Source organism: Gekko japonicus, unplaced genomic scaffold (genome assembly GCF_001447785.1).
Source record: "Gekko japonicus isolate JY-2015 unplaced genomic scaffold, Gekko_japonicus_V1.1 scaffold420, whole genome shotgun sequence".
NCBI classification, from domain to species: domain Eukaryota; kingdom Metazoa; phylum Chordata; class Lepidosauria; order Squamata; family Gekkonidae; genus Gekko; species Gekko japonicus.
Genome location: NW_015159723.1, coordinates 469,202 through 480,694, shown reverse-complemented (window position 1 = coordinate 480,694; position 11,493 = coordinate 469,202).

The window sequence follows — 11,493 nt, the reverse complement described above, 5'->3', positions numbered from 1 at the left end:
TTGCCAAAGACCATCTCAAGGCTCAACGGCTCAACCTTGTCTGAGAAACTTTTAACATTTCCATAATGGGCGTTTTTATAACAAACAAGAGGGGGACCCGCGATACTCGCGGGGAGGGGGAGAAGAGCTGCACACAGAGCAAGAGGAAAAGGCAGCAGCTGCAGGCAAGCCCTCTTGCCCCGCCCGCCCCCGTCCCTGGACACCAGCAGCGTGGCCTGAGAGGTTTCCGGCCGCCGGGCCCCACCAATCTCTCCCCCACCTCGGCTCCGGTGGCACAGCCTGAGAGGCTTCCAGCTGCCAATCCCCCCCCCGGCTGCCCCCCCCCGGCTCTCTCTCTCTCCCCCCCAGGCGCTCTCTCTCTCTCTCTCTCTCTTTCCCCCTTCGAAGCGTGGCCCGCGCACCTACCATCCGCCGGGCCTCGCCAGGCTGTCTTCCTCCCCCCTCACTGGTCTCTCTTCCTCCCCCCCGACTCTCTCTCTCTTTCTTTTTTCCCCCCGTGAACCGAGGCCCGCGCGGCTTACATCCGCCGGGCCCTCGGCAGTTTCTCTTCCCCTCCCCGACTGTCTTCCCCCTCCTCACCTATCTCTCGCCGCCGCCACCTCCGCTGCTGGGCCTCTCCGGCCGTTCGTTCCCTTTCCTGCGCAGGGAACCCAGGTAGGACGCAGAGCGTTCCGTGCGCATGCGCACGTAACGCTCTTGCACTTTCGGGGGGATTTAAACATCCCCCCGAATTTTTTTCCAACTTTTAGCATTTTTGTGCACATGTGGGGACTGCCCCACGTGTGCACACACCTCTCCCTGCCCCTCAGCTGCCCCCGGAGCGCGGATTTAGATATCCGCACTCACGGGGGCAACTTCGCTATTAGTATAAGGATTAGGGAGGCCTTTTGAGCCCAAAGAACCCAACTACCAAGATGTGTTCCTAGTATGTAGCATAACCCCAATTGCTGGGAGAATACCCAGAGGAAAATGTCGTCCCCCCCCCCCCTTGCGGGTCGAAAGACTTAGACTAACTCTAATTTTCTGCAATTTGTGCTGTGCGAACAGGTGTCAGGGTGGATTGCTTAGCAGAAAACACAGAAAGCTCTGACTTGTTATTTTTAATTACAGGTTTATGGGGAACAACCCCCCAGCCAACCTTCTGATTCCATTATGTATAACCTAAACTTAGCCACGAATCAGCTGGGAGAAATGTTGGCCATGTAAAGTCCAAGCGTGTGATTATATTCCTATTAAAAGGGAATTAGATAGATTCTTGGAGGATCAATGGCTATTAGCCCTGGTGACTGAGGGGAACCTCCACATTCAGAGGCACTAAACCTCTGAATCCCAGAGCCAGGAGGCAACATCAGGGGAAGGCCTCGGCCTCTATGCCCTGTTGTTGGCCCTCCAGAGGAACGGGTTGGCCACTGGGTGAGACGGGATGGTGGACTAGATGGACCACTGGCCTGATCCAGCAGGGCTGTCCTTTCGTTCTTATGTTCCTTTGATACGAAGCCATTTTCTTTTCACTGTGTGGACAATAGTTTTTAAAAAGTGAGCCTGCAGGGGTGCCAAAGCTTGTTTGGGGAATTCCTGGAGATTTGGGGGGGTGGAACCTAGGGGGGATGGGTTTTGGGAAGGGGCGATGGCTGATCAGGGTATAATGCTGTTAAGTCGCTCGCTTAACAAAGAAGTCGGAGAGTGATTCAGCAAGCTTTATTCTAACTCGAACACAACTCCAACACGGATCAACATCTGATAGCCAGAACAGCCTTTACATTGCAGCTGTCCTACTTTTAAACATTCCCGGCTAATGTAGCCACACCCACTGTACAAATACCAACCAATAGGGTTGTTCGTATAAGGACCAATTACGGACGTTCCCGCTCAGGGAGCTTGCTGTGAAGTGATTGGCTTGTTACTTCCTGGGCTAGCGATACGATTGGATGTATTTGGATCCTAGCCCAGGATGAAGCTTAACATTGTTTTTCAAGGAGATGTTTCACATAGTACATTCTGCATTCCATGGCAGCTTTGGAATACACTACAAATGCCATCGAGTTCAGCCTCCAAGCAGCCACCTTCTCTTCTCTTAACTGATCTTTGCTGTCTGGAAATCAGTGGTGATTTTGGGAGATCTCCAGGACCCATCCAATGTTCCCTCTAAGCTGAGTTAGTGTGAGTTAGCTCACATTTTTTTAGCCTCCGGCTCACACGTTTTTGTCTCAGCTCAGGAAGGAGGGCTCCAGAGCAAACTAATTTATGCAGCAGCCAAATCGCTCACTCACAACTTTAAGGCCAGCAGCTCACAAAACAGAATTTTTGCTCACAAGTCTCCACAGCTTAGAGGGAACATTGGACCCATCCATCTTCAGGCCTCACCAGCAAGCCTATGAGCTTGAGTGATGTGGAGGGGGGAAACGCAGGCCCACTAAAGAGGAAAAACAAAACAAAACACCCAAGCAATTGGCCTCTGTTTCAAGTATTTCAGTAGAAAACATTTGGCCCCGAGAAGGGGGGGGGGAACAGTGGAAAGGAGGAGGACCTTGGGTGGAGGGGAAACTTCAGCCAGTTCTGAAGAACTGCTGTCACCCAGCACAGGATGTCTGTCCAGAGGTGTGAAATGGAAGCTAATACCAGCAAGTATTTTGCAAGACGAAACCCCAGCAGTCAAGGCAAACCTTTCTTCCAGCACATTCTCAGAGACTGCCAGAACCACACACAGCCTCCCTCACCCCTGGCAGAAGGTCTCAGCTCCAAAATAGGCCTTTGTTGAGTTACTCCACTGGGGATAACTGCTATCCATTATTCCGATCCCCACCCCCAACCCATCTCCGATCGGGCCTTTGCTCATGAGCTTGGACCGCCGCTCCTGTGATCCTGGCAAGGGTTCCTGTTCTTGGAGGACGGGATCCAAGCGGTTCCCTTTGATGTTGTCAAGCCATGACTCGCATTAAGCCTCCCTGCTGACTTCTTCGTGCTTTCTCTCCCTGGGACTACAAAGCCACGGGGAAAGGCAGCCTATTGTCTCAGGCTCACGGCCAAAACGACCCCGGGACTTTTGTTGTTACTGTGCAGTGCAGACGGTATGTCCGGGGCAAGGTCCAGAGCTTCAATGTTCTACGAATGTTGGGATGAGGTGGTGACATCTACCTTTCACCCATCGACTCGGTGTCCAGATGCTGTGGACAATCTGAATGATACAAAAGCATTAGTGGTCGGGAGAACCCCTGGTGGTGGTAGAAAGCACTGCCAAGTATCAGCCGACTTACGGCGACCCCATAGGGTTTTCAAGCCATTGCTTGCCTCCCCGTGGCAACTTTCTTGGTGGTCTCCCGGCCACGTACGAACCAGGGCTGACCCTACTTTGCTTCCAAGATCTGATGAGATCAGGCTAGTCTGGGCTATCCAGGTCAAGGCAAGAACCCCCTAGCTCCCCCCAAGAAACGGAAGTCTCTAGCACTGTCCTTGTTCTTTCCCTTGCACACGAAATTCAAGCAGCATCAAGATGTGCTGAAGGCTGGCCAAGGAGAGGACCTTTGCCAAATTGGCCCACGGTAGTCTTCTAGCAGTGTTGCAAAGGGGCTCGTTTGGTTCAATTGAAATCCTCTTGGATTTAACTTTTGAAATGTGCCACTATTGGCAGCGAGGCGATTTATTAAGACTACAAACAAACCATGCAATGTTTGGGGAGAGCCAGTCTGGCGTAGTGGTTAAGTGTGCGGACTCTAATCTGGGAGAACCGGGTTTGATTCCCCGCTCCTCCACTCGCAGCTGCTGGATGACCTGGGGCAAGCCATAGTTCTGACAGAGCTGTTCTTGAAAAAGAGCAGTTTCTGTCAGAGCTCTCTCAGCCCCACTTACCTCATAAGATCATAAGAGACGCCAATGTTGGATCAGGCCAAAGGCCCATCCAGTCCAACACTCTGTCACACAGGGGCCAAAAATACCAGGTGCCATCAGGAGGTCCACCAGTGGGGCCAGGACATTAGAAGCCCTCCCACTGTTGACCCCCCAGCACCAAGAAGACAGAGCATCACTTGCCCCAGAGTCCCTATCTATACCTTGTGGCTAATAGCCACTGATGGATCTCTGCTCCATATGCTTATCTAATTCCCTTTTGAAGCCATCCATGCTTGTAGCCGCCACCACTTCCTGTGGCAGTGAATTCCATGTGTTAATCACTCTTTGGGTGAAGAAGGCCTTCTTTTTATCTGTTCTAACCCGACTGCTCAGCAATTTCATGGAGTGCCCACGAGTTCTTGTATTGTGAGAAAGGGAGAAAAGTACCTCTTTCTCTACCTGCTCTATCCCATGCATAATCTTATAAACCTCAATCATGTCACCCCTGAGCTGTCATTTCCCCAAGCTAAAGTGCCCCAAGCGCTTTAACCTTTCTTCAAAGGGAAAGTGTTCCAATGCTTTTATCATTCTAGTTGCCCTTTTACGCACTTTTTCAAAAGCTATAATATCCTTTTTAATGTGTAGTGACCAGAACTGTACACAGTATTCCAAATGAGGTCGCACCATTGATTTATACAGGGGCATTATGATACTGGCTGATCTGTTTTCAATACCCTTCCTAATAATCCCCAGCATAGCGTTGGCCTGTCTTGACGTTTTCAGTGAGTTATCTAGTACGACTCCAAGATCTCTCCCTTGGTCAGCCACTGCCAGTTCGGACCCCATCAACGTGTATTTATAGTTAGGATTTTTGGCTCCAATGTGCATCACCTTGCACTTGGCCACATTGAACCCCATTTGCCATGTTGACGCCCACTCGCCCAACTTTGACAGATCCCTTTGGAGTGCCTCACAATCCTCACTGGTTTTCACCACCCTGAACAACTTCGTATCATCCGCAAATTTAGCCACTTCACTGTTTACTCCCAACTCCAAATCATGAATGAACAAGTTAAAAAGCATCGGACCCAGTACTGATCCCTGCGGTACCCCACTGCTTACCACCCTCCTCTGAGAAAATTGCCCATTTATACTCCCTCTCAGTTTCCTATTAATTAGCCAGTTTTTGATCCACGAAAGGACTTGTCCTTTTATCCCATGATTTTTGAGCTTACTTAGGAGCCTTTGATGAGGAACTTTATCAAAAGCCACCAGTATAATGGCCACCAGTAGGCCTCCCACTTTCCCAAAGGGACAGTCCACCCTTCAACCCGATTAGATTCTTCTCGGTCATCTCACAAGAGATGCATCAGATAGGCAAATAGGTGACATGATTGAGGTTTATAAGATTATGCATGGGATAGAGCAGGTAGTGAAAGAACTACTTTTCTCCCTTTCTCCCAATACAAGAATTTGTGGGCACTCCATGAAATTGCTGAGCAGTTGGGTTAGAATTGATAAGAGGAAGTCCTTCTTCACCCAAAGAGTGATTGACACGTGGAATTCACTGCCACAGGAGGTGGTGGTGGCTACAAGCATGGACGACTTCAAAAGGGGATTAGATAAATACATGGAGCAGAGGTCCCTCAGTGGCTCTTAGCCACAAGGTATAGGTAGGAACTCTCAGTCTGGGGCAAGGGATGCTCTGTATTCTTGGTGCTTGGTGGAGGGGGCAAGAGTGGGAGGGCTCCTGGTGTCCTGGCCCCACTGGTGGACCTCCTGATGGCACCTGGTATTTTTGGCCAGTGTGTGACACAGAGTGCTGGACTGGAGGGGCCATTGGCCAGATCCAACATTGGCGTCTCTTATGTTCTTATGTCTTGCCCAATATAATTACAGGCATCATTTTTACCACCCTATTCCACATTGTAGTTTAGTTTGAGGCATGGTTTCAATAGTTAAAAAACAGAGGAAGAAAAGAGAAAGAGAAAATGCTGTCGCAGTCACATAAAACGAGGCTCTGTGAGGTCTCAAAGAAACAGTGACGTTCCAAAATGGGAGAGCAGTTTTAACAAAACATGTGTCTGAGACGGGGTCATAAAAGTGATGCATCCCCAGATCAGATCGGGGACCACACATCTCGGGAGTTCAGATTTTATCGGAGGCCGTTCAGAGCCTCATTCCGCAGCTACCACGAAGAGTCCATTAGTAAGAAACCTTTGATATATCTCCTGCCAGCTACCTGGGGAGAGTCACTTCCATAACATTTTTAAAGAGATTGAGAATTCCAGCGTGGATAAAAGAATTGCTGCATTAATTGTAAGAAAATGAGCACGAGCTGGAGGAGGCCGACGTTCAATGTTTGCCTGGTGGGGTGTGTGAGAAGTACGCTTTAACCCCAAACTGCCTTGCCTGGGTCTATAATCGGTTGCTGGAGGAAGGCTTTGGGAGATAATCCTTTGGAAAGTTTCCATGGCTTGGTCCTGGATGGTTTGGGCTACTCCAATCTCACCCGGTCAGCCCTGGTCGATCACTGCCAGAACCACACACAGCCTCCCTCACCCCTGGCAGAAGGTCTCAGCTCCAATAAGAGACCACCAAGAAAATCCAGAGTTGCTACACAGAGGCTTGTCTTGAAAACCCGACAGGGTACCCGTTAAGTCATCTGCAGCTTGGTGGCCCTTCCCACCACCAAGTCTACGTGACACTCTGGTTAGACAAAGGTGGCATCTGACCCTTGAAATGTTGATTGGCCTAACCGGAGGCACCTCGATTTTCAATACAGCTTCCTGTTTGCCTTTCTTTGTCTTCAGGTTGCTACCCACAACTGGGACCTTGCAGGCGTGGGGACAATCTCATTGACATAATTTTATTTATTTATTTATCTATCTTTCTATTCAATTTATAGCCCTCCCTCCCCGCCAAGGCAGGCTCAGGGCGGCTTAGTAAAGGTAAAGGTTCCCTTGCTCGAAAGCCAGTCGAGTCCGACTCTAGGGTTGCGGTGCTCATCTCCGTTTCCAAGCCGAAGAGCCAGCGCTGTCCGAAGACGTTTCCGTGGTCATGTGGCCGGCATGACTAAACACCAAGACGCATGGAATGCTGTTTCCTTCCCACCGAAGTGGTCCCTATTTATCTACTTGCAATTTCTTGCTTTCGAACTGCTAGGTTGGCAGGAGCTGGAACTAGAGACGGGAGCTCACTCCGTCATGCGGCACCTGGGTCTCGAACTGCTGAACTACCGGCCTTTGACAGCTTGCAGTTCAGCGTCTTAACGACTTGAGCCACCGGAGCTCCCAGGCCGGCTTACATAAGGGTAAAACACATAACAACAGTTGAATGTATCATAAGGCCATCTAAGAACAGTTCAACATAAAACAATTCAATATCATAAAGTGCTTGTTGTTGTTCAGTCGCACAGTCGAGTCCGACTCTTCGCGACCCCATGGACAATCTCCCGCCAGGCTCTCTTGTCTTCCGCCGTCCTCCGAAGTTGGCTCAATTTCATGTTCGTTGCATCGCTGACACTGTCTAACCATCTCATCCTTTGCCGTCCCCGTCTTCTTTGACCTTCAATCTTTCCCAGCATCAGGGTCTTTTCCAGTGAGTGCTCCCTTCTCATTTGGTGGCCAAAGTATTTGAGCTTCAGTTTCATTATCTGGCCTTCCAGGGAACAGTCAGGGTTGATTTCTTTGAGGATTGACTGATTTGTTCTTCTTGCAGTCCAAGGGACTCTCAAGAGTCTCCTCCAGCACCATAGTTCAAAAGAATCTATTCTTCGGCGCTCGGCCTTCCTTATAGTCCAACTCTCACAGCCATACATGACTACTGGGAATACCATTGCTTTGACCATGCGGACTTTTGTTGGCAGGGTGATGTCTCTACTTTTTATCATGCTGTTTAGGTTCGCCATCACTTTCCTCCCAAGGAAATCTTTTAATTTCATGGCTGCTGTCACAGTCTGCGGTGATCTGGGATCCCAGGAACGTGAAGTCTGTCACTACTTCCACGACTTCCCCTTCTATTTGCCAAGGAGTGATGGGGCCGGATGCCATGATCTTAGTTTTTTTGATGTTGAGCTTCAAGCCCACTTTTGCGCTCTCCTCTTTTACCCTGAGCAAGAGGCTCTTTAGGTCCTCTTCACTTTCTGCCATTAGAGTGGTATCGTCTGCATATCTGAGGTTGTTGATCTTTTCCCCAGCAATCTTAATTCCCGCTTGTGATTCATCCAGGCCAGCATTTCGCATGATGTACTCTGCATATATATTAAATAAGCAAGGCGACAATATACATCCTTGTCGTACTCCTTTTCCTATGCTGAACCAATCAGTTGTTCCATATCCGGTTCTAACTGTCGCTTCTTGGCCCTTATACAGGTTTCTCAAGAGACATGTGAGGTGGTCTGGTACTCCCATCTCTTTAAGGACCTGCCATAGTTTGTTGTGATCCACACAGTCAAAGGCTTTAGCATACAGGAATTTCAGGGTAGAATGTTTTTGAGAGCCATTTTGGGGTAGTGGTTAAGAGCAGTGGACTCTAATCTGGGAGAACCAGGTTTGATTCCCCACTCCTCCACATGCAGCTGCTGGGTGACCTTGGGCGAGCCACAGTTCTCTCAGAGCTGTTCTCTCAAGACCAGTTCTCAGAGAGCTCTCTCAGCCCCACCTACCTCACAGGGTGTCTGTTGTGGAGAGAGGAAGGGAAATGAGATTGTAAGCTGCTCTGAGACTCCGAGTGAAGGGGTATAAATCCAATCTCTTCCTCCTCCTTCTCCTCCCCCTTCATCCCTTCATCAGTCCCTAAGGTGCTTCTGGACTCAAATCCAGTTCCGCTGCAGACCCGCATGGCTTCCCTCTGGAACTAGCAACACCCAGTCTCTCAAACTGAGCAGCCCACAGGCTTGCATCGGTAATTTCTTCACAACTGTGAAAGAAGCAACATTTTGAGTGCATTTTCATTTATGCATCCAAACGGTGCTCATCAGCACACAGGCAGCTGGCTGATCGCCCCTGTTGACCTGGGCTGAGAACTGACCAGAATTCTGGGGTTGATGGAAAATGTAGTTTGCCTGGCCTTCCAATGCAGTCTGAGAGACCGCAGAAATGACATTTCTTATCAGCCCTCTCAGGAAATCATGTTCGGAAAGGTTCAGAGGATTAATGTACAGGACAGCCTGACCTCAGGCAGAGCATCAGTTATATAAATGTTTCCCCTGTGTGCTTGCAAGCATAGAAGAGCGTTTGGTGAATATAATACATAGAAAACAAGGGCTCACAGAAATGTGAGCCATTTCCAGCTGAACATGGCAATGCTCTCCCGTCCTTCGATTTAAATGCATTCATTAAAATGCTTGCTGTACAGAAGGCCAACCACTCTGCTTACTTCAACGCAGCTTCAAAATATCGTTCCTTCTGAAAATACTGGAGCTCTTTGAAATGTTTTGGACAACATCCTCCGATGATTTAGGGCCCTCCAAATGTTTGCCTTGGAATCAAACCTTATTTCTAATTCATCCGTCTTCAGCAGTCTGTCAGAATGTGTGGTGGCCTGCCAGTTTTCACACCTTAACCAAAGAGTTATTCCCAATAAAAGTCACCGAGAAAGAAAATATCCTTATATACATAGCCATTCACTTCTTCTACCCACGGGAAATGCTTTTAATGTTCAAATTATTCCTTCTCTCCTCGGGCCCGTGTTTCCAAAACTGATGCTCACCTTTCCAAACATCACGGTGCAAAATTCAGTAGAAGGAGAAAGAGATTTTTATAACTTCGCCGCTTTCCTGTACCCTGCGTACACAGTGGTACCAAAATCCAGGGCCCTAGGATCCAGTGACGCTTAAATCATGGTTTTGGTGACTGGCACCTGAGTTGATTTGTGAGTACAGAAAGTGTAACTCTACTTCAGGTGGCACAGGGGTGGGGGGAGAGGAAGGTTTCTCCTCCTCCTCCTAATGCTGGGTTCCGGCTGCCATCTCCTCCGATAACATTGCATCCAATGCTCCCTCTAAGCTGTGGAGTCTTGTGAGCAAAAATTCTACTTTGTGAGCTACCGGCATTAAATCTGTGAGCGAGCGATTTGGCTACTGCATAAATTAGTTTGCTCCAGAGCCATCCTTCCTGAGCTAAGACAAAAATGTGTGAGCCGGAGGCTAAAAAACTGTGAGCTAGCTCACACTAACTCAGCATAGAGGGAACACTGGTCGTAATCAATGTTCCCTCTAAGCTGTGGAGTCTTGTGAGCAAAAATTCTACTTTGTGAGCTACCGGCATTAAATCTGTGAGTGAGTGATGTGGCTACTGCATAAATTACTTTGCTCTGGAGCTATCCTTCCTGAGCTGAGACAGAAATGTGTGAGCTGGAGGCTAAAAAACTGTGAGCCAGCTCACACTAACTCAGCAGAGAGGGAACACTGGTCGTAATCCCAAGAGCTCTCCTGCTACCACCTGGAGGTTGGCAACTCTGCTTGTTGTGCAACTTGGAGAACACTGCCCCTCCCCTGTCTTCTCATTCTCCACCCACCATGCTTAATTCCTCTTGCCGGTTCCCCCCCTCCCAGATGTTACACTCCCCTCCTCCAACCTTTCTCATCACTAATTTCATTTCTGTGTCTTTAGGCCCATTGCCAGGGGAAAAAAAGGTTGCCATTTGCAGCTCTGGGGCAGCTGAGAACTAAATGAAGATAATTAGGAAAAGGGAACATTTTCTTGTATTTAAGGGTCCCATTTTGGCCTCTAAAAAGCGTGTTGTCGTAAATAACAGCTGGAAAGCCCACAGCCTTCTGGATTCCTTTCTGTCACTCCAGAGAGGTGTTTGACTTTGCAATGTACACACCTTGTAGCATTATGGGGTGTATTTGTTTTCGTTATGAAGTAACCCAAGACAAAGGTTCACGGGCGATTATAGCAATCACCCTGGAACCACATGCACATGAACACACATGAAGCTGCCTTCGACTGAATCAGACCATCAAAAGAGATGACTAAGGAGGAACATGAGTTTATAAAATTATGCATGGGGCGGAGGGAGTTGACAAAGATCATTTTTTCTCCCTCTCCTCAAGGACAAGAATTCCAGGGCATCCAATGAAGCTGATGGGCAGTAGGTTCAAAACGGACAAAAGGAAATACTACTTTACACAGAAAGTGATTAAAATGTGGAATTCGCTGCCAGAGGACGTAGTGATGGCCACAGGAATAAACAGCTTTATAAGGGGCTTAGACAGATTCATGGAGGGTAAGTCTATCAATGTCTACTAGCCGTGGTAATTGAGGGAAACCTCCACATTCAGAGGCACTAAGCTTCTGAATCTCAGAGCCAGGAGGCAACATCAGAGGAAGGCCTTGGCCTCTACGCCCTGTTGTTGGCTGCCCAGAGGAACTGGTTGGCCACCATGTGAGACAGGATGCTAGTCTGATCCAACAGGGCTCTCCTATCAGTCTATCAAAGTCAGTATTGTCTACTTAGGCCCCGGTCACATGCGAGGATTCGGGCCGAGAGAGGGACGGATCGGATGCGCGGCAAATGGGCGCGATCCCACGGCAACATCTGGGAAGCGTTGCGTGCCCGTCACCAATCCGTCCCTCCCGCCCAAAACCCCGCACCAAAAAAGAACCACCTACCCAGGTGGTTAATCCAGAAAGGCCGCGGCAAGTGCGGCCGTGGGATCGC